This window comes from Manis pentadactyla, chromosome 1, assembly GCF_030020395.1.
Source record: "Manis pentadactyla isolate mManPen7 chromosome 1, mManPen7.hap1, whole genome shotgun sequence".
In the NCBI taxonomy this organism is placed as follows: Eukaryota; Metazoa; Chordata; class Mammalia; order Pholidota; family Manidae; genus Manis; species Manis pentadactyla.
In genome coordinates, this window is record NC_080019.1 from 6,603,702 (window position 1) to 6,626,789 (window position 23,088).

The 23,088-nt window shown below is 39.0% G+C and overlaps 1 protein-coding gene across 1 annotated transcript in view; it reads right to left on the reverse strand.

The window, feature by feature from the left end:
- Positions 1 to 23,088, reverse strand: part of MSRA (methionine sulfoxide reductase A) — a 376,285-nt gene that overhangs the window by 190,206 nt on the left and 162,991 nt on the right. The window lies entirely within an intron of this gene.

A 23,088-nucleotide genomic window follows, 5' to 3' on the forward strand; every position in this document is an offset into this window, starting at 1 on the left:
CAGAAGCCCCATTACACTAGAAAAGAGAAGTTGTTCCTGTTATTTGGTAATCAAAAATGACTACGATTTTCTCTCTTAAAGAAAGAGACTTTCCAACATCTAAAAATAAGTTTATTTAAGGTTATGTGCAATGAATGTCTCATTGTTGTACCTGTGCAAAAACTTGGAGAGTCTCAAATGTTATTGGAGTTAGTAAACCTACATCCTTCCAAATAAAATAGTAAAAGGATCACTGTATTTGCTGAATGACCTCCACTCCACACTTAATTCATTATGGACTCATTCAACATAGTAATTTGTATCAATAGCAGAAATTTATTTAATGATCAACATCTTGGTCATGCTTTTTAAAGAAAATTCTAACAGAGAAAGGTAACACTAAATTACGGATTTAAGTGGAAAACTTTCTCACAACAGATTGATTCAATATTCAATTAATTTCATGTGCGTGTTGTTTTTAAACACTTTTTACATTGTTATAAACTTTCATGTGATAAATCACTGCTCACCAAAAGGAACATTTTTCTGAGTTCTATTGTTGAAAATAATGAATAAGGAAAAAGAGAGAATGGGGAAGGCCAGGAAGGAGAGAACAAAGAAACACAAAAATAGCATTCCGTTCAACCAGCAGGCATTGGCTCAAACCAGTAGTTTGTGGAACATACGATGAAAACTAAGACCACTTCCCAAGAATGCACACACTTAGACCCGTGGAAAATGTTCTACATTTCCCTGCGTTCCAAATGAACCCTCCAATGTTACCATAAGTTTCTAAACTACCTACACGGCTATTCTGTGGCCAATTTCTAGATGTAAACAACATTACTGCCTCAAGTTTTTATATGGCTTTATTAAGTCATATATAATTAAGATCCTGGGTAGAACAGTTGGCAAATTAATATATGCCTCCTACTTCTCTAATCACTAGATTTGTTAGATTTGATGACAGAACTGGAAGAACAATTAGATGAAGTTTCCTGAAATTCTTGACACTTGTTAATCGTCTACTTCAAAAATTCAGAGCAACAATAACCAAAAAGCAATGTACATAATGTTATGTATTATACAAAAAAAGACATTTGCTCAAATGTGAGGGGAAATAGACTAAAAATAGGTTAACAGTTAAAAAATATGATAGCCAAATTATGAAATTTATTGCAGTAAAAAATTACTGTTGTGGTAACAGCATAACATGGAACTATGTATGAGTATATCATAATTACCAAAGGCTAAATTTAAAAGGCAATAAATAACACAATTATATGCATGTTTTTTTTACATCTATAAAGAATATTCATACCAAAATAGACTAGAAGGAAATAAAGTTATAAGCATGACTTTTTCAGGGGTGAGAATAAAGGAAAATGTTTTCATTTTTCAAGTTTTTCTGTAATAGATTCATGTTACTTTAAAAAGGAAAAAACAGATACTTTTAAAGGGAAGCAAAAAATTCAAAGAAAAACAGAAGCATATGCATTGCTTGAGTTAGACGCTGCTCTGTACAACTAACTGTTCCTGTTTACAAGTGAATTGTTTGCTGCTAGTGAGTGTAACTATTTACTGAGTATTTACAAAAATTGATTATCTTCAAGTCTCTGGAACAAGGATTCACTATGTTACTTCATTACATTTATGGGATGAGGGAATTATATTAGTCAGGGTTCTCCAGGAGAAACAGAATCAGTAAGATATAGAGAGATTTATTATGAGAAATTGGCTCCTGCAATTATGGAGGCTGAGAAGCCCCATGATCTACAGTCTGCAAGCTTAGACCCAGGAAAACCAGTCCGATAATCCCAGTCCAACCCAAAGAACCAGGGAAAAGGCCAATGATGCAAGACCTGGTCCCAGTCCAAAGGCCTCAGAACCAGGAGCACCAATGATCAAGTGCAAGAAAAGGTGGATAGCCCAGTTCAAACAAAGAGTGAGTTCTCCCTTCCTCTGCCGTTTTGTTCTGTCCAGGACCTCAACAGACTGGAAGATGCTCACCTTCATTAGAGAGGGCCACTTTCTTTCTTCAATCTACCAGTTCAAATGCTAATCTCTTCCAGAAACGCTCTCACACACACACCTAGAAATGATATTTTACCATCTGGGCATCCCTTAGCCATGTCAGGTTGACATATAAAATTAACCATCACAGAAATGATGACATAGAATCTCTGGAGACAGAAGTCTAAAAAAGCGAGCTGGATAGCATTACTGAACATAAAAGGCCACAAAGGCACCTGGGAGTTGTGCAGTGTGTCAAGATGAAAATGCTCTAGCCCTCAAGTCAGAAGTCTGCATGGTTCACTGAATATTTCTATACCATACCATGACTAATAGTGATGGTATCAGAGTATTGCAAGCCCTGTGTTCCATACACAAGGTACATAACAGCTATTTTTGCAGCTTCCTGGGCCCATCCTCTACAGTTCCACACAGATGGCCCCAGACTCTATACCCCCTATATCATCATGGTATCTTCATAATACAGATTTATAAAACTTAAAATATATTTGGCCGAACCAAACACAATATTGGCTACAAGAAGAGAAATATTTAATCCCCCTTCAACGTTTAATACAGATCAAGACCCCTAACTAAGGGAGGGTGACCCAGCTCTAGCTGTGCCAAGGCCTCGAGGGAGGCCATGTGTGGCTGAAATAAGCCTCAGGGACCCAGTGTATAATCAATGTCAAAATTCCTGGACAATTACTTAACTTAGGATAAGGGTTGTTGTAAGAATAAAACTCCTCCTTGAAGCAAGCAGATATTTTATCTAATGGCTTCCAGTAAAGCCTAAGCATTTATTATTTGGGTTTTTGTGTGTGTGTGTGTGTGTGTAAACAAAGAAAATAAGTTTATTTATGGCAGAATTTCTCAGAACTTGGAATAGTCTAGTAGACCACATGAATATCATTGAAAAAGCTACAATATGTACTATTTTATTTAAAATATCTTTTATTTTTAACCTTTTATTATAAAGTAAAACAAAGATAATGGAAATATCACACAAAACAAATGCATTCCTCAGTGCATTATCATTAGGTGAACATCCTTGTAACCACCATGCAGGTCAAGATATAGAACGTTGCCAACCACCCCAGAAATCCTCCCAGAATGGGTGCACCAATTTATATTCCCACCAACAGTATCTGAGGGTTCCCTTCCCTCCACATCCTTACCAATACTTATTTCTTGTCTTTCTGATACTAGCCATTCTGACAGGTGTGAAGTGACATCTCATTGTGGATTTGATTTGTATTTCCCTGGTTCTTAGTGATGTTGACCATGTTTTCCCATGCCTGTTTTGTACATCTTCTTTGGGAAAATGTCTAATCAGATCCTCTGCCTGTTTTTATTCAGATTATTTGTGTTTGGTTTGGTTTGGTATCAAGTTGCATGAATTCCTTATATATTTTGGATATAACCCCTTATCTAGCATATGATTTGTAAATATTTTCTCCATTCCATTGCCTCTTCATTCTGTTGATTGTTTCTGTTGCTGTGCAGAAGCTTTTTACCTTAATGTTCCCATTTGTTTACTTTTGATTTTGTTGCTTGTACTTTTGGTGTTACATCCAAAATACCATTTCTAAGACCAATGTCAAGGAGCTTTTCTTCTATGTCTTCTCCTAGGAGCTTTATGGTTTCATGTCTTACTTTCAAGTCTTCAATTCATTTCAAGTTAATTTTGGTAGTGGTGTGAGACAGAGGTCCAGGTTCACTTTTTTGCATGTGAATATCCATTTTTCTCAACATCATTTATGTAAAAGACTATCTTTTTCCCATTGAGCATTCTTTGCTCCACTTCCATTATTAGTTGACCATTATGGTTGGGTTTATTTCTGGGCTCTCTATTCTATTCCACTGTCTATATGTCTGCTTTTATGACAGCACCATACTGTTTTGATTACTATAGCTCTGTAGGACAATTTGAAATCAGGAAGTGTTATGCCTCCAGCTTTGTTCTTCTTTCTCAAAAATGCTTTGGGCATTTGGAGTCTTTTGTGGTTCCATACAAATTTTAGGTTTGTTTTTTCTGTATCTGTGAAAAATACCATTAGAAATTTGATACTGTGTTTGATATTGCATTGCACTGAATTTATAGATGGCTTTGGGTAGTATGGACATTTTAACAGTATTAGTTCTCCCAATCCATGAGCATGGAATATCCTTCCATTTCTTAGTGTCTTTATCAATCTCTCTCATCAGTATCACAGTTTTCAGTGCACAGGTTTTTCACATGCAATTTTGTTCCTGAGAATTTTGTTGTTTTCAATGCTATTGTAAATGGGATTGTTTTCTCTCTTGTTAGTGTATAAAAATGCAACAAATTTATATACATTGGTTTTGTATCCAACAACTTTACTGAATTTGTTGATTAGTTCTAACATTTTTTGGTGAAGTTTTTAAGATTTTCTAAATATAAAACCATGTCATCTGCAGAGACTATTTTACATCTTCCTTTCTGATAGGATGTACTTTTTTCTTGCCTAATTGCTGTGGATGGGACTTCCAGTACAATGCTGGATAAGAGTGTTGAGAGTGAGCACCCTTGTCTTGTTTCTGATTTGAGCAGAGAAGTTTTAAGCTTTTCACTGTTGATTATGACATTAGCTGTGGGTTTATCATATATGGCTTTCATTATGCTGAGGTATATTCTTTCTATACCTTCCCAAATTTGTTGACAGCTTGTATCATGAAAGGGTGTTGAATTCTGGTAAAAGTTCTTTCAGCATCTTGAGAGAGTTACATGATTCTTATCCTTCATCCTATTAATGTAGTGTATCTTGTTTGTGGATTTGCACATGTGGACCCATGCTTGCATCCCAGAGATAAATACCACTCAATCTTGCTGTATTATCCCTTTACTGTATTGTTGAATTTGGTTTGCTAATATTTTGTTGAGAATTTTGCATGTACAGTCTTCAGGGATACTGGCCTTTAGTTTTCATTTCTTGTGGCATCCTTATCTGGCTTTGATATCAGGGTGATTGCTGACCTCATGAAGTGAGTTTGGGAGCCTCCTATTTTTTGCAAGAGCTTGAAAAGAACTGGCATTAATTTTTCTCTAAATTTAGTTTCATAGAAATCAAAAACAAAATTCACCAGTGTTCCTGGATTTTTCTTTTGGGAAGGTTTTTGATTACTGCCTCAATCTCCTTGGTCATTATTGGTTTGTTCAGACTTTGTATTTCTTTCTCAACTGAGTCTTGGTAGGTTGTCTGTTTCTAAAAGTGTATTTCTTCTAGGTTCCCTTATTAATTTGACTATAATTTTTCACAGTAGCCTCTTCTGTCCTTCGTACTTCTGAGGTATCAGTTGTAATGTTCTTTCATTTAAAGTTCTGTTTATTGGAACCCTCTCTTTTTCCCTGATAAGCCTAGCTAAAGGCTTTGTTGCTTTTATCTTTTCAGAAAAACAACTCACAGTTTCATTGCTCTTTCTCTACCATCTCTATTATTTATGCCTGCTTTGATTTTATTATATCCTTCCTTCTGCTAACTTTGGGCTTAGTTCTTTCTCAAAATCCTTAAGGTATAAAGTTACGCTGTTTGAGATATTTCTTTTTCCTCAATTTTAGGATTTATTACTGTTAATTCTCTCTTACAACTGCTTTTGCTGCACCCTTTAAATTTTGGTATTTGTGTTTTCATTTTTATTTGTCACAAAATACTTTGATTTCCTTATTTCTTCTTTAACTCAGGAGTGTGCAGTTTTATTTCCCTGTATTTTTTTAATTTTTCAGTTTCCCTACTATTATTTATTTCTACTTTTATACTATTGTGTATAGAAAAGTTACTAGATATGATTTTAATTTTCTTAAATTTGTTAAGGCTTGCTTTATAGCTTAACATATGATCTATCCTGGAGAATGTTCCATGTATGCTTGCAAAGAATGTGTGTTCTGAGGCTGTTAGATGGAATATTCTGTATATATCTCTCAGGTATATTTGGTTTATAGCATTTTTCAGGTCCATTGTTTCCTTATTTTGTCTCAATGATCAAGCCAATATTAAAAGAGGGCTATGGAAGACTCATTTATTGTATTGCTATTTTTCCTTTCAGTTTTGTTAATATTTGCATATTTAAGTGCTCCAATTTGGATACCTACATATTTATGACTGTCATCTCCTCTTAATGAATTAATCCCTGTATCATTATGTAGTGACCTTGTCCCTTGTGACCAACCTTGAATGAAAGTCTGTTTTTTTCTGAGATAAGTACAGTCACTCCTGCTATCTTTTGGTTATCATTTGCATAGAATATCTTTTTCCATCCCTTCAGTTTCTACCTATGTGTGTACTTAAAGCTAAAATAAAGACATACTTTAGCAGTAAGTCTCTTGTAGGCAGCATCTTGTTGGATGATGTTGTTTAATCCATTTAGCCTCTTTGTGTCTTTTGAATGGAGAATTTAGTTTATTAAAAGTTCATGTTTAGTTCATTACGGGAAGGTAAAGTTTTAATATTGCCATTTTGATCACTGTTTTCTGACTGGGTTTTTTAGTTCTTTTATTCCTTTTCCTCTCTTACTGTCTTCCTCTGTAATTTTTTTTTTTGTACTGGGGTGCTTTAATATCTTTCTCTTTCGTGTAACTTTTCTAAGTTTCTTCTTTGTGGTTACCATGAAGATTACATAAAATATTCTATAGATGTGATAGTCTGTTTTAAGCTGGTAGTAATTTACGTTTAATCACATACAAAAGCTCTACATTTTTCGTGTCCTCCCCACATATTTTACACTACTGGTATCATACTCTTATGTTTTTATATTGTACATCTGTTAACAAATCATGTTAGCTATAGTTATTTTTAATTCTATTGTTTTTTTAATTTTTATACTATAAAGTGATTTACACACCTCCATTACAGTATTTTAGGGTATTTTGCATTGGACTACATATTTTCCTTTACCAATTTTATACTTTTATATGTTTCATGTTGTTAATTAGCATCTTTTCAACTTAACTCCCCTTGGTATTTCTTGTAAGGCAGGTCTAATGGTGATGAAACCCCTTAGCTTTTGTTTGTGTGGGAATATCTGTAACTCTTCTTCATATCTGATGGACAGTTTTGCTTGGTATAGCATTCTTGGTTGGCAGTTGTTTTCCCTTTCAGCATTTTGAATATGTCCCACTGGCTACTGGCCTGCAAGATTTCTACAGAGAAATCCACTGACAGCCTTAGGGGGTTCCTTTGTATGTGATGAGTCGTTTTCTCTTGCTTCTGTCAAAGTTCTCTCATCTTTGACTTTTAACATTGCCATTATAATGTGTCTCAGGGTAATAGTCTTTGGGTTGATCCTGCTTGGGGTCCTTTGAGTTCCCAGTATTTGGATGTCCATATCTCTTCTGAGATTTGGAAAATTTTCAGCTACTACTTCTTTAAATAATCTCTCTACCCCTTTCCTTTCTCTTTCTATTCTCCTACAACTCCCACAATAAAAATACTCATTCACTTGAGAGTGTCCCATAACTCCAAAGGCTTTCTTCACTGTTTTTCTCTTCTTTTTGGTTCCTCTAACTGAATAATTTCAAATGATTTGTCTTTGAGTTGCTGATTCATTCTTCTGCATAAACAGGTCTGTTATTGAGGCTCTATATTGAATTTTCCAGTTCTATCATTGTATTCCTCATCTCCATTTCTATTTCTTTATGATGAAAACAAAACTTAATTTTTTTCATGCAGTTTTCATAATTTAATTTAGTTGTCTGTGTTTCTTGCATTTCAATCAATTTCTTTAAGATGATAATTTTGAATTATTTGTCAGACAAACTGTAGATCTCCATTTCTTTCTGGTCAGAGCTTTATTAGTATACTTTAGTGGTGTCATATTTGATTCTTCATAATCCATGTAGCCTTGCCTTGGTGTCTGTGGATTTGAAGAAGCAAACACCTCTTAGTCTTTACGACCGATTTCTATGTTCTTTGATCAGGAAGCATTTAATGTCTAGTTGTCTCTTTTGTGATATTAGTATCCATTAATGCTCACTGCTTAAATGTGTTAATTTCCCAAGAGTTTCAAAATGGTTTTAATTTTTACTTTCCTTTCATTTACTGTTGAAATATCTTTATAATTAGAAGCTTCCCTTCAACTACTATTTTGTTATTCAGTGGTATTGTTCATAAGGAAAAGAGAAGACATATGTTCGACTATGTCCATTTACTTAACAGTCTTCAAGATGATGAACTTGCCCACTCCAAGGTTGACCAATTCGTTTTTTAAATATCACTATAAACTCTTTTATTTAAACATACTTGATATGTTTCATCCTATCAACAACTTCTCTCATGTTACCTGCACTTGTCATATCTTTGGTCAGAGAGAGCCCCTTCTAATTTTCTCCTGAGTACCCTTGAAACATCCTCCTTAGTCTCCTATTGCTTCCTTGCATCTGGTATGACAGGATGTCATATTGCATATTTCTTACCCCATATTTGGGCTTCAAAACCATGTCTCATGCTGACTTTAATCTGTAGTTGGCTAATTACAGTAAAGTTGACATCTAGTCATGTATATTGACTCTTCATGTTTGCTCTTTTGGAAACTGCTTTTGTCCATTTTTCTATTAGGTTGTTGTATTTTTCTCTTACTGATTTGTCAGTTTTTATATAGTCTGAATAGTAATATTTTGTCAATTCGATGCTGCAGATAACATCTTATGTCTGACTTGCCTTTTGCCTTCATTATGATGCCTATTGTCATATAGATGTTTTAAATTTTAATTGTGGTTACATTTCTCTTTTTCTTTATAATTTGTGCTTTTTGTGTATCATGCATAAGAATTGCATACACTAAAGTCATAAAGATAATATTCTATGTTTTCAGAAGTTTTAAAGTTTTATTTTTCATTTTAGGTTGCTAATCTATCTGGAAATAATTTTTTTATGTAGAGTATGAGGTACAATCAATTTTTTTCTATATAGCCAAGCTTTCAAAATAAATTATTTATTAAATACTCCATTCTTTCCCCACTTATCTCTAATGTCATTTCTATCATATATCATTATGAGTAGTCCTATTTGTGAGCATTCTGTTATGTTGCTCTCATTATTATTGGTGCAGGAACCAATAATACTGTTCATCATCAATTTATTGATACTTTTCAACAAGTTGACTACTATATGTGCCAAGTATATGTGCTCTAGGCACTTGGGATAGATGAGTGAACAGAATGAAGATCCTGTCCTCTTATAGTGCTTACACTCTAGTGGCAAAAGGCAGACAGTAAACAATAAAAATAATTAAAGATGATGTAGCAAGTTAGAAAATATAAAGAGCTAAGTTTAAAAAATAAGAAAAGTAGAGCAGGGTCAGAGGGTTCAGGAGTGTGGGGAGAGTACAATGTTAAATGAGGTGTTCAGGGTGGGTCTCAAAGAGATGGTGACTTCAAACAAGGACTTGAAAGCCGTGAGGCAGTCACCCACTCAGATATCTGGGGTACAGGGTGTTCCAAGAAGAGGAAATAGTCGAAAGGCACCAAGAACTTGCCTGTGATATTTAAGGGGAGCAAAGGAATCCAGTGTGGCTTAAGTGGAGGAGGAAGTAGTGGGACATAGACTGGGTGAACCAGATTGTGGAGGGCCTTGTGGCCTCCTGTAAGGACTTCGGATTGTACTCTGAGACATTGTAGCTACTGTTAAGCTTTGAGCAGGAGCAGAGATGGCATAGGGGATGTTCACCAGGATCACTATAGCTGTCCTCTGCTGAGAATAGACTGGAGTGGACCAAACACAGAAACAGGAACTGGCTAGGAACCTATGGCTATAATCCAAGTGGGAGATACTGTGGTTTAGACCAGGTGGTAAGCAGAGGAAGTCACAGGTCAAGATCAGATTTTGGATATATTTTGAAGATAGAACCAAAAGGATTTCCTGACAGATTAGCAGCATGGTTCGAGTGAAAAAGAGACTCAAGGATGACTCCAAAAATACAGGCTGCAGTGGAGAACAGTGTGGGTGGAACAGGTTTGTAAAGAAATATCAGGGGATGTAATCTAGTTTTAATGAGTCATAATATCCAGTAAAGAAAGTCGTCTTACCTTAAACACTTTTCTAAAATTTTCTTTGCTATTCTTGGCCCATTACTATTCCAAATTCAGTTTAGTATTAGCTTGCCAAGTTCCATAAAATACCTTAAGATTTTGATTAGAATTACACTGAATGTATAGATCTTGAAAATATTTTGTCATGTTAATGATATTGAGTCTTTCTGCCAATTAACATAAGATAGCTGTCCATTTATTCAGGTCTTCTGGCTATCCTTCAATACCACGTTATCATTTTCTCCATAAAGGTCTCATACTTTTTTATTACATATCATTCTATGTGTCCTATTATTTGTGTTGTTGGTATACATACTAATTTTTCTATTATTTTTTTATTGCTTATAGCTGGAATATACAAACACCATTGATTTTAGTCTGCTTTCCATATAGTCAGAAGACTTGGAGAATCCTTAGTAGTAATTTAATGGTTTGTCTCCATGTTCTCTTTGATTTCCTGTACGGAGTATCATATTTTGTACAAATGACAGTTATATATGTCCCTGTCAATTATTATTCTCCCTTATTTTATTGTATTGGCTAAGACCTCCCACACAATGCTGAATAATAATGGTGAATGTGAGAAATCCCAGTTTCATCCCAAGTATAAAAAGGACACTCCAGTAAGTCTGAGACTTGCTGTAGGTTTTTGGTAGAAAACCTTTATCACGTTAAGAAAGTTTCCTTCCATTCCTCACTTGTAGAGAGATTTTTCATCATACATGAGTTTTGAGTTTTAACAATGCTTGAATTCTTTTAAGATGATACCATTTCCTTCCTTTAATCTTAGAGAAGTACCTCACACTTACAGATTTTCCTGCGCCATCCTTCAATAAACCTTACCTACTCATATGCATTTTAATACTGAAGAATTATTTTGGCTAATGTTTTATTTCAATTTTTTCATTTATGTTCATCTGGAAGATTTGTCTTTGTTTGCTTGTACTGTTTGTCCAGAATTATTCAAGGTTATATTGTCCTCATAAAGTGGACTGATTAACTTTTTTCGTTCCCTTCCCATGTAAAAGTTGCATTAGAAAAGGACCATTTGTTCCTGGATCTACAATAAGACTTTCATAAGCCATCTACATCTTGACTTGGGAAAGAAGTGTGGGATTAGGAGAAACATTCACTGTTTCACTGTTATTCACTTATTCAGCTTGCTGTTTCTATTTCTGTTTTTAGAGGTTTCCATCTCAGAACAAACCTTGGCTTTCATTTATCCTCTCTTTTTGTTTCTATTTCTGATCTTTCATTACTGTCATCTTGTGCAGTTTACTTTTAATCTGTGCCTTTCCTATATCCTGGATATGAATACTTAGCTTATTTATTTTCAAGCATCCCTGTTTTCTGATGAATGCATTTATGGCTGCACATTTACCTCTCAGTTTTGCTTTAGATACATCCCATATATTTAGATATGTAGTACTTTCCTTTTGTCCTTTTATAAATATTTTATAATTTCCATGTTATATCTTATTTATCCCATAAATTATTTAAGGGTGTACATTTTAGTTTTCAAACATGAACTGTTTTTTATACAATCTCTTCATTTCAATGCAATTTTATTGCATTTTGCTTAGAGAATGTGGTCTTTGTTATGTTCTTTTGAATATATGTTCAGACTTATTTTATTACCTACTACAAGAAACAGGTGAACCCTAGATTTCCAGAGCATAAGAGCTGTCATGTACAGAATATACCTAAATAGTCTGTTAAAGAATATTTCATCCTAACGTGATACTGATGCCGGTGGTCTGCAGACTGGCCTTTGGAAGTCACGGATTACAGGAATTCACTTGACCACCTACCATCACTCCAGAACTTCCAAAGGATATCTACATTCAGCAGAAATAAAGTTTTGAAATGAATGGAAAGAGATTCAAATTTTCATAATTTAAGCACCTAAGAGATTAAAAAGAACATACCAAAATTACAACTGTGTCATTGTAACAGATTTATATTTTTTTGTAGTATCATTCAAAATCATTACTTGATAAGAATTTTCCAAAAGTCCTCCTGGACTTTTATTTTAGAATTCCTTTTAGATTTCTGCATTTCTAGTCAAACATTTTACCTGTCATTTCTCATGAATAATATCTGTGGCTATGGGATTTATATTTTTTATATTTGCAGAAATCACTTTATTTGCCCTTAAGATTTATGATACTCAGTTGAAATCTTTGGAAAGCACTTTAGAGAAAACTTTAAAATTTCATAAAGCTCTTCGCTTTTATCCTGTAATTTTTGACCTGATTAGTAAAGATCTGTGGTTGCTGAGATACTATTTTTCCAAAAATAAGTGAGAGGGTGACCAGTACAACTCTGGCATCTTGAAAGCACTCTTCCTTCCCTGCCTCAGCCCCCTTCACAGACTGGCTAGGGCAAGCTGTGCTCACCAGCGCCTTCCTCGCCCTGCCCGCCAGCACGCCCCCTTCCCTATTAGCTAGCCTACCTGGTCTCCAACTCAGCCTGCGAGGGGTGTCACCGAGTAACAGACCCTGAGGCGACAGATGGGCCCGGAAACCAACAGGGAGGCCCGGCTCTCAGTACAACAGGTGCAGCCACCACATGTTCCTTTAACATTTTATCCAAACGTTCCCTCTCTTCCAGTTCTTTTCCCCACTTTCAGACTTCACACAGAATGCAGCCATGTTAGCAGTCACATTCCGGGCTGCCGCCACGACGGGACCCCAGAAAGTTAGGGGAGCAAGAGTGACACAGCTTGGCCCAGTCTGGGACTGCACGCTCCTCCTGGCTTCTGACAGCCCGAGGTCACGAGGTCACTGAGACACAACGTCACTTAGTTTTAGCTTGCTGTAGGTATGCACTGACACTTTCATCTTTACACTTTTAAAGCAGCCTTTTTCTATATAATTCAAACTACGTATCATCTGCTTGAAAATGGCTCTTAACCCACAGAGGCTTAACCCCCTGACCATCCACCTAAGAAAGACATGCAGTTCTGACTCCCCACTGGGTATGTCCACCTGGAAGGCACCCTGACACCCTGAACTCAGTTTATCTAATACCTATCTGACCAACCCCGCCAGCATCTTCTTCTGATGTCCCTGTTTGCTGTAACTGCCTCAGCATTTACTAGACCCATCATAGGAAAACTGGGAGTCACTACTGTGTCTTCCTGTCACTTGTGGCCTGAACACTTTCCTGGTACCCAGTCGCTCATACCTCAGCCCCGTCCCCATCAGCACGACCTAAGCACGTTCAGGAACTCCCCACTCAGAGCACAGCCACCTCCCCAACCATGCCGCCAGCAGCTCCCCCAGGGGCACCCAGCTGTCACCCTTTTAGCTGACCTTCATCACCTACACTTCCAAATGTGTCATTTGCCTTCTTTAAACCATGAATAGGTAATATGCATGAATCTTAAAACCTTTCATCCTATGATTCCACTCCCAAGAAGCCATTCTAAGGAAACATATTTTCACTGTTTAGAAATATTTCAACGGCATTACTGTGACTAATAAACAATTTGGAACAACATAATCAATATAGAGAATGCATTTAATAAATGATGGTAATTTGGAGAATTATGCATTTGTTTTTCTGAGATTATTTGATTGCATGGGAAAATACTCAAAATATAATGTTATGGGGGAAAAGGTGGGATATTAAACTATGTGAAGAATGTGTTTCTATTTGATTTAAGGTATACATGTTGAAAAACAGATTCAAAGGGAATAAACCAAAATGTTAAAGCAGTTACCTCCAAGTAAGATTACAGGTGATTTTATTTTCTTCTCTATCGTCTTCAATATTTTTCAAATTTCTACAAGAAGTATATATCCTCCCCCCCTTCATAACCAAAAAAGGTTTTTTAAAAAATGTTTTTATAGATTGGCTGATAGGCTGCAAGGAAATGCAACAAAATGTTGGAGTAATAGTTGCCTGTGGTGGTTCCTTTCATGTTTTTATATACTCTCCAAATTTTCTCTTAATACACATTTGTCACTTTTATAGCCAACAAAATTAAGGTGGTCACTGAAGTCCCACTACCCACGCCCTGCCCTCCCCATCCGAACTGGGGCACGGTGCCACATTACCGGCCACGCTCCCCACTCCTGCCCCAGATGTTCCTGCCAACTTCGTCACTGGAAACCTTGCCTATCCACCCAGAATAATCTCAGACATCACCTTCTCCCTTGAATCTTCCCAGCATGCCATTCAGATACAAAGTTCTCTTCTCGGAACCCCCAAGCATGACCAAGCCCTGCTAACTCGGGCGTGCATACAGTTCTGCCCTAGGGGATGAAGACCAGGCTTCTGGGCTGTAACCTCCTCCCTAGACCGTGGACTGGGTCCGTGGGCCCGCCTCTCTGGCCTTGGTTCCCCCTCCATCACCTAGCAGGGCACCTTGCATGTATTCTGCTCCTCGGCAGGAGGCGAGGGCCAGGGCAGGGCGGGGAGGAGTCTGTTGAATTGAACTGGAATTCTGTGGAATTTAATGGACCACCTGTATCATTATTACAGTGTTCACAATGGAAGTACTCCTGCAAACCATTGTGCCAGTTCATGGACTGCTCGGATCTTCCTGTGAGGCTTCTAAAGCAGAAACTCAATGATTACATGGAGAAAAAATGGAGTGCTGAACGTAGAAAGGAAAACAGCTCTCATTTCACTTCTCTCTCCTCTACCAAATTCCTAGGTGGTTGCAGACATGGATTCAGAAGCACCAGATGTGGTCTATTTCAACCTGGCCTATATGCTGCAACACTCAGGGAAGGCCCCTGGGAAGCACCTTGTAGTCTCTAAGCCTCAGTTTCCTCATCTATAAACTAGGAATAGAAATAATATTCATCGCAGTCACTGGAGATTTCCGATAGCAAAGTGTCAAGCATGTAGCAGGTATTCAGGAAGTGCCCCTTCCCACCCTCTCCTCTCACCTCCCCTGCTCGCTCCGCCTCCCCCATCCCTAAACACACACGCACACGCGCACGGCAACCTCTATCAGTCCACTCGAGTCAGAGCTGCTTCTCCCGCCACCCGTGGTCTCTGCGGCGTCACACTGCCCTGTGGGGGTTGCTGGGCACCACCCCCTCGGTCCTCATGACAGCAGCCGGTTTGGATCCTGTAATGGGATTTCTCTGAGCTGGTTCCTCCATTTTTTGAGCATGTAACTCACTGGTTACCATTCAACTCAGAAGTCCCTTCCCTAACAGCTATTTCGGAATCCATCACTTTTTTAAAAACAGAAGCCTAACATCTCTCTGCATCTCTGCCTTCTCGCTGCCGCCTCCCTGCAATGTCCCCGGCTGGGTCTGTCACCCTGAACCAGCAAAGGATGCTCCTCAACCAGGGGCACTGAGAGTCGTGCACCCGGGGGTCCCTCACCAGGATGCTTTAAGCCTGAATGTGTCATCTGAAAAATGAGTAAAACTGAATTATTTCTAAGATTCAGCTTGATCACTGAATGAGTCTGGCTCTCTGGAGAAAATAGTAAGGAGAGTTGAAATCGATTCTCCCCGTCTCCTCAACTTTAACTGTGACTTTGTGACTGTACTCAAGGAGCAAATAAAAATTTTCCTACAAACAGTACATAACCTGGTATCTTTCTTATGTAATAAGAAGGAAAAAGAGGAAAAGGGAGGGAAGGGAAGGAATGGAGGAGTTCACGTGTATCAAAACCTGCTGGAGCCATGCAGGCACTAGCAGCTGTGTGCACACGGGCTGCCCACAACCCTGCAGTGAAGACAGGATCAGCCCCACTTTAACAATGAGACCACGGAGAGTCAGAAAGGTCAGGTCACCGGCCCAATGACAGAGCACCAAGGCGGACCCAGGGCTCTGACCCAAGCATGCCTGGAGGTCAAAGCCAGTGTTCCTCCCACTCTGCCATGCTGCCTCCCTAGAAACAACATCCGAAGCAGGTCTGTGTGGGGCTGGAGGCCTGTAAGCAAGCTGACGGCCTCCTTATTACAGATCTGGGCCTTGAAGGATGATTCTTTGTACCACATTATTCAGCAGAGAGAATTCACTAGCACATGGTAAATAAAGGGCAGTTCGTGTGGATCTCGTGAAGACAGCATGATTTTAGGGAGCACTCTGCTGGAATTTTGTTTTCTGGAATAGGATTTTACTGGAAATACATGAAGCACAGAGAGTCAATAGCAAAGACACAGGGCCATTTTGCAGTGCATTTCCAAGGCAATCCTTTCCACGGCTCCCGGTCCTCTTTAAAGCACAGGGGTGACATCCATGTGGTGTCACTCAAGTGAGGTCACAGCTAGTCCCCATGAGAGCTCAGACCAGGGCAGCAAACTGAAACCCAAATTCCAACCACAGCCTGACAGGTGCAAGCCTCTCACCTGAAAGGGAACCTGGACAGCGATGGGCAATGTTCTGGGCAAATTCTTGAAAAGCAACTCAGTAGACCTGAGACAGAGGCGGTCAGGCCTGGTCCTAGACACACATTTACAGGCCCTGCTCAGCTGTGCAGCAAAGGAGAGGGCAGGATAGGGGGGCTCTAAAATGCTGTGACTCCCTCTCTCTTAAGGATGAACACAGGTGATAGAGATGTAAATAAGATCTCAGTGCATTTTCTTTAATAGTTTTACTTCTTAGCAAACCTACATCATGTTAAATAAGTCAACAAGATACCCTCCTTTTTGCTACTCTTAGTTGAAAACTATAAAAATTCAAGATATCTTCTGCTGAAAAATAAAGATATATATATATATATATATATATATATATATATATATATATATATATATATCCATTACAGTCTGATTGCTATTTTCAGTATTTGATGACAAATATTACTTTTTGTCCAAATGAATTCCTAAAGCTGCTTTAATTTGATTATTCTTCGCAGTCTCTTCCCTAATTTAAAATATGCCCATAGAGACACCTGTATGCACCACTGTACTTTTGTACTGTGATTAATGTAGTTCCAGGTTCTTTATACACATCGCTATATTCCAGTCTTTACCCTGGGAATACTCTAAAAAGAGTACTAGGTTTTTACTGACCCAAGAGGGTTCGAGAACCAGAATTCCAAGGTTGGAAGGGACCATACATTTCATCTAGCTTAAATGCCCTAATATTAAAAAAATCCCTTAGTATCACAGCAAACAAAGTCTGAACTGCCCCCAGCCTCTTGGAGTCCAGTCCATCTCTGCAAATCTAATGACAGAAACCTCTTCCTTACACCAAGCAAAACCCTGGAATGTTCCTTTCTTTGCTCTGATCCTCTCCTCTGAGGTCATAAAGAACAAATTTAGCCCCTTCTCCTCATAACAAACTGTCAACCCTTTGACCATTTAAAGACTGCTCTAGTAACTCCATGGACTTCCTCTTGTCCACTTGGAATATAAGCTCCTCCATCTGCTCATTAGACGTGTGTTTTAATCCACTATCTGCTCCCTTCAGAATGTGCCCTAGTGTGTCTGTATCCCTTCGAGGACAGTGGAGCCACAAGAGCTCCCCGGGAATAGGCTGGTGAGGCAGAGGATTCCACTGGAAAGGATGGCTGTGGGACGTGAAAGCACTGTGAAAGTCCACGCTTTGCAAAAGGAGCTTCCTGGAAGCCTCAGGGCACTCTCAGCTGTTGGAAGGACAGTAGGTGTTAGCTGGACTAGAGCATAAGAAATGATAAATAGAGGCAGCACCTCAATTCCAGAGAACCAAGCTCCTGCTGAGGGCATGAGAATTAAGCTGAAGATCAGGCAGGTTAAGAGTGGGCAATGGGATTGGATTAGGGCCTGGCAAGTATGTTCAGTAGTGTGCTTGAGAAGAAAGTCTTACAAAAGAAAAATAGCTTGCAGTTTTCCTAAGAGGCATCCTTTAGTATTTTTCTATTTCCCAGATGTGTCTGCTCATGGGCCCTGCTTTCTCTAAGGTACTAGCAATTTTATTTTCCCTTCTGGAGTGGGTAGATTAGTGGAATTTCAATGAACAAATGACCATGACATTTGCCAGTGGGTGCTGATTAGCACAGTAGAATGCTTTCAGCTCCAGCTCAATCCGGAGAGAAAATGTGGGACATACGGATGTGGGAAAGAGGTCCCAGATGAAGCAAACTTCCTGAAAGGTCAGCGAAACAATCTGCAACCACAATGCGAGCTGCTTCTTATTTTGCCTGGGAAACAGGAAGACCTTAGAGGGAGGCTACAATCAGCCTGGATCATTCTGCTTCATCAAGAAAAAACAATACAACTAAGGCTCAGACAGGACAACTAGTTTGAGATTTGAAGCATTTCCATTAGACCCAGCAGTATACTAAAGTGACCCCTCATGACCTGGCCAGGTAGATTTTTGCTCTAGGAATAGGACTGAGAAAACACTACTCACTATGGGTCTCTGCCACCAACTTACCTCAAACCTCACAACAGGATACCCACAGGATCCTGATGCAACCGGGTAATTCAAAGGGCACCATGCCTACTTGGCTTCCTACCCCATGAATGTGAGGGACTTACGACTTCCTGTCTTTCCTCCAACTTGCCACACAGTCACGCTCACTTCCGATTTCTCTCTGGTATGAATATACTGCTCCCACGTTCTCTCCTCTCAACCCTCTCCTGCCTTGGAAACACCTTCCCTTCAGCGTTGCCTGGCACCCGGTAGATGGTCCAATAAATGGTGGCTCCCTTCGCCTGGCAGTCTGTCTGCCTCCTCTCGGAGCCCTTTGGGGGAGGCAAACCAAGCAGTACCCAGACAACTGGGCTGGCGATACATGCACCCCACAGAGGAAAAACACCCCCCAGAATGCTACTGAGCCATTGGCTACTAAACTCCTCAGCAGTTTCCCTAAGTCCTTTCAAGATATCCTCTGAAAGTCTCCTTGCATCTTATGCCTCTCACCAGTCTTTTCCTCGAGTGACCTTGAAAATTATTTCTTACCCAACTCTTTTTAAATTAATAGAATATGAAAAATGTCTCCCATTTCCATTGCAGGTGTACACAATATTATTCATCCCCTCATCTAACACATATTTATATTGACAGTCTTTGAGAACAGGCCTTGGTAACATTTGTGTGACACACAACCCCTATCATCAAAAAGCAGGCAGAGGGAGGTAATCAATTCAGTGTCTGGCCATAATGCAAAGTGACAAATATTATCTGAACAAAGGCCCATAAAAGAGCTGGAGGGAAAGACTGGGGAAAAGTCATGAGACTTCCAAGATGGGCAGGGTTTCAGCTGAAGGTGCGGATGTGTGGGAGGTGGTTGGAGGACTAAGATGAGGACCTGGCACAGGTTGGGTGAGATGTCATAGTTTTTTTTTAAAAAAAGGCTGGTTGAGTAGATTGGATATAGGTCCTCTAGGACCCTAAATGCTAGATTAGGGAGTGGAGGTATCTTTCTAGAGACGAAGATTCCCCAGCAAAGGAATATGATCATGTCTGTACTTTGAGAAGCATCAGGAATGTAATCAATCTCTTAGAAAGATGCTAGAGAGACGATGACAGAGCAGCAGAGGGACTCTCAGATGTGTCCCCTGGACGGCATGCCCATCGCCAGCACCCTGGGCCAAACTACCATCATCTCTGACCCTTAAAGGTGGAGCATCCCTACCCTCCAGGAAAACAGAACCAGATTTTATTTTTGCTGGTAATGATTGAGACTGTGGTTTAAACAACCAAAGCAGGGTCTCCTGTAAAAAGGAGGAGAATACAGCTGTCTGCATGGATATGAAGAGAAGGCATGTGCAATAGCTTCCAAGCAGTTCCAATCTGGTCTTTTCAAATCCTATCTCACATCCCTCTAATCTGTTCTTCACAATGAAGTCTGAGTGAACTTTCTAAAATTCAACCAGAATCCTACCATTTCTATGGTTCTTGTTGCTCTTACAGTGAAGTACAGTTTCCTTGACCTGAGTAACTGGGTGGGTAGGGACGTCAGATAACCCCAGGGGCAGTAGGTACAGCAACACAAGGAAATTACCATTTGTCAGTCTAGCCTGTGATGGGGCAGCCCCACTCTATAAAGGTAACAGTCTATCCCATGGAGACCTTGCCTGTGAGAAAGCCATCATTTCCATTTAACAAATGATGGCTCCAGGATGCAGATGGCAATGACTTGGTAATAAAAGATAGAACCAGGGTTTGAACCGAGGTCTGATCCATCTCAAAACACAGTCACTGTGGAACAGAGAAAGAGGAACAAAGTGTTCCAAAAGGAGTTGGAGTGTGAAAATGGGCACGGGGGTGGTCTTCTGACGCCGTGTTTGATACTCTCCATGTGTTACAGTCATCTATTTCTCTTCAATCTTTACCCGCACCCTAAGCTGTGTTCCACGACCCTCTGTGGATCCCTGCCTCTGACCCTCCAGATTTGGCATTCGTTTTGACTACCCCACAATAATAGTTCATGACATTTATTTCCCCAAATATGTATTTGTGTCCCACTATCTCTCTGGGTACCTTCTGACACTCAAATTACCCAGAGATTAGACCAATTAACATTACCTCATAATCACCAAGACTCTGCTCCTTTCTTTAAAAAGTATTGTGTCTCTGTCCCTCAGAGTCTAGATGATTTCTATTGACCTGTCTTCAAGTTCACAGATCCTTTCTTATGCAAGTGCCAGTCTCCTGTGAATCTATCCAAGTGTTTTTTTTACTTCAGGTGCTATATTTTTCAGTCCTAGAAATTCCCTTTCGTTTGCTTTCATAGTTTACATTTCTTTGTTGATATTTCCCTATTAACCCATTCTGTACATCTTCTCCTGTGAATTAACATATTTACAATATCTGTTTTAAGTCTTTGCCAGCTAATTTCAAGATGTGACTCATCTCTGGGCCTGCTTCTATTGACCTTCTTCCTTTAGCTATTAGTCATATTTTCTTGTTCCTTTACATGTCTGATCATTTTTATTGCATATTAAACACATTATAGATGACATGTACTAGATTTTGGGGGGGGGGAAGGGGTTCTCCAAAAAATAATGTTGAATTTTGTCCTGGCAAGCAATTAAATTACTGGTGGGTCATCTTGATCCTATGGAAGCTAAGTTTTAGATTTTACAAGAATGGCTTTATTTTGCTTTTTCCTTAGCCCTAGGATGTAACCCTTTATCCTGAGTTTACTCCTAAGACATGTTCCTCTTAGAGTTTCAAAGAAAAACCTAAATATTTTACAAATCTTTCTAACCTAGCAGGACTTGAACCCCAACTCTCTCCCAGAACCAAGAAGCTGCTGGAATTTCAGTCCTCAGCTGCTTTTTGCTGGTCTCCTTGGAGTCTCCCCCTGTACACGCACAGATTATAGAGGATTTGAGGGGGACTTGGTAGAGTTTTAGGGCTCTCCTCTACTGCTCCTCCCTTCCAGAATGTCTCCCCTTGATTTCTAGCTACTCTAGCAATCTCTAGATTCAAGCCCTGTCTCTTCAGCCTAGTAAGATAACCTCTTATTTCCACACTCTTTTATTTTATAAGCAACTATAAATTGGGAAGTATCCTCAGGAGAAAGATGGTTAAATGTGGTGCTCACCAAGTTTATTTCCCTTATAACTATGTTCCCTCCAGATTCTGCCCAGAGACCAACATTTGGTTGTTCTCCAGTCCCTTCAGACAACTGAATTTTTAAAAAATATTTAGCTCAGAGATAAAATGATTGTCAGCTGGAGGTTCAGATGCTTAGTCAAGTTTGGAAATCAGCTGAGTTAGGATTTAAGCCCAAATTTGGCTCATCACAAATATCTGACAGTCCATTCCCAATAATTTTTGGAGCTGCAAGAGCTAAGACATTTATATAAATGCTACCTTACTCCTCTGATCAATTTTAGCCTTATTTTAAGCACTGATTTCATACTTTAAATCACATCATCACATTCTTTTGGCCCACTCTTTGCATATGCCACAAGGACAGTCCGAAGTGCTTCTAAATTGTTGAGCATATTGTGGACCAACTCATTTTGAATGGACTCCAATGCACACATTCAACATAGTTCTGAGTGGTTTAATCCAATCCATTCCATCTAAAAATGTAAGGAATAGTGATCTGTGAGTAAAGCAATAATAATACCTAAATACTCTCTACAAAGGAATTAGATCTGTCCAGATAATGTGTCATTTAACAGGGCCATTTACATTCTTAATACACAGGGATTAATGTGCTTTCTCCACAGATCTCTGTATGGCAACTGCCCTCGCCTCTTTTAGGTCTTTGCTTAAATATTACCATTTTGTTGACACCCTCCCTATCAGATTTTAAATTGCAACCCCCCGCCCTCACCCCAGCCTGGCATTTCTTATTCTCCTCCCCTGCGTAATTTAAATCAACAGAACTTATCATGGTCTGACACCCAATACCATTTGCTTTATATATTTGTCTTATTTTCAGTCCTATCCTACTGGAGTATATAAGTTCCTTGAGGGGAGGCATTTTTTGTTTGTTTCCTGCTGCAGTAAATAAAAATCTGATGAATAAGTAAACAAACTTATCTGACTGCTAGACTAAGTACTACTATTAACTAGTCACCTGATGCTTCAAAAGTCACTTAACCCCTCTGGGCCTCAATTGTCTCATCTCAGAATTAGGTACAAAGAACAAATTATATTATACATATAAAAATACTTTATAATATGAAAATTGCTACTGAAATACAAAAGCTGGTTGATGGTGGTGGTGGTGGTCCTTTTATAGCCACTTCATTCCCAGGTGGATTAAAAATGTCCTACATAGAACAAAAAAAATAAGGACAAATGTTTCAGTCCAGTTCCCAATGCATTAATGGCATTTGAGAAGCTGTTGGTCATTCAGCTGGTGCACCTGTGCAGCTGTTTGTTATGTGACACTGAAGGCCTATGTATTGGCATTAGGATTAAAGCACCTACTGTCTGCTTGGGAAGCCAGCATGTGGGAAGCAAGACCAGATACTGGACCCATGCCGACAGGGCCTTCTCCACCTTGTGGAAGCAATTCCCATGCACTCCTGATGGCTCACTTGCTCCTGAACAACTAGTGTATCATATTCCTGAAATTTCTGCAGATGGCCCTCCCTAAACCCTTCTCCCTTTAATGCTATGATGTGAAAGCAAAGTGCTCCACTCTTCCCAATGCAAACAAATGTCACTGCCACCTG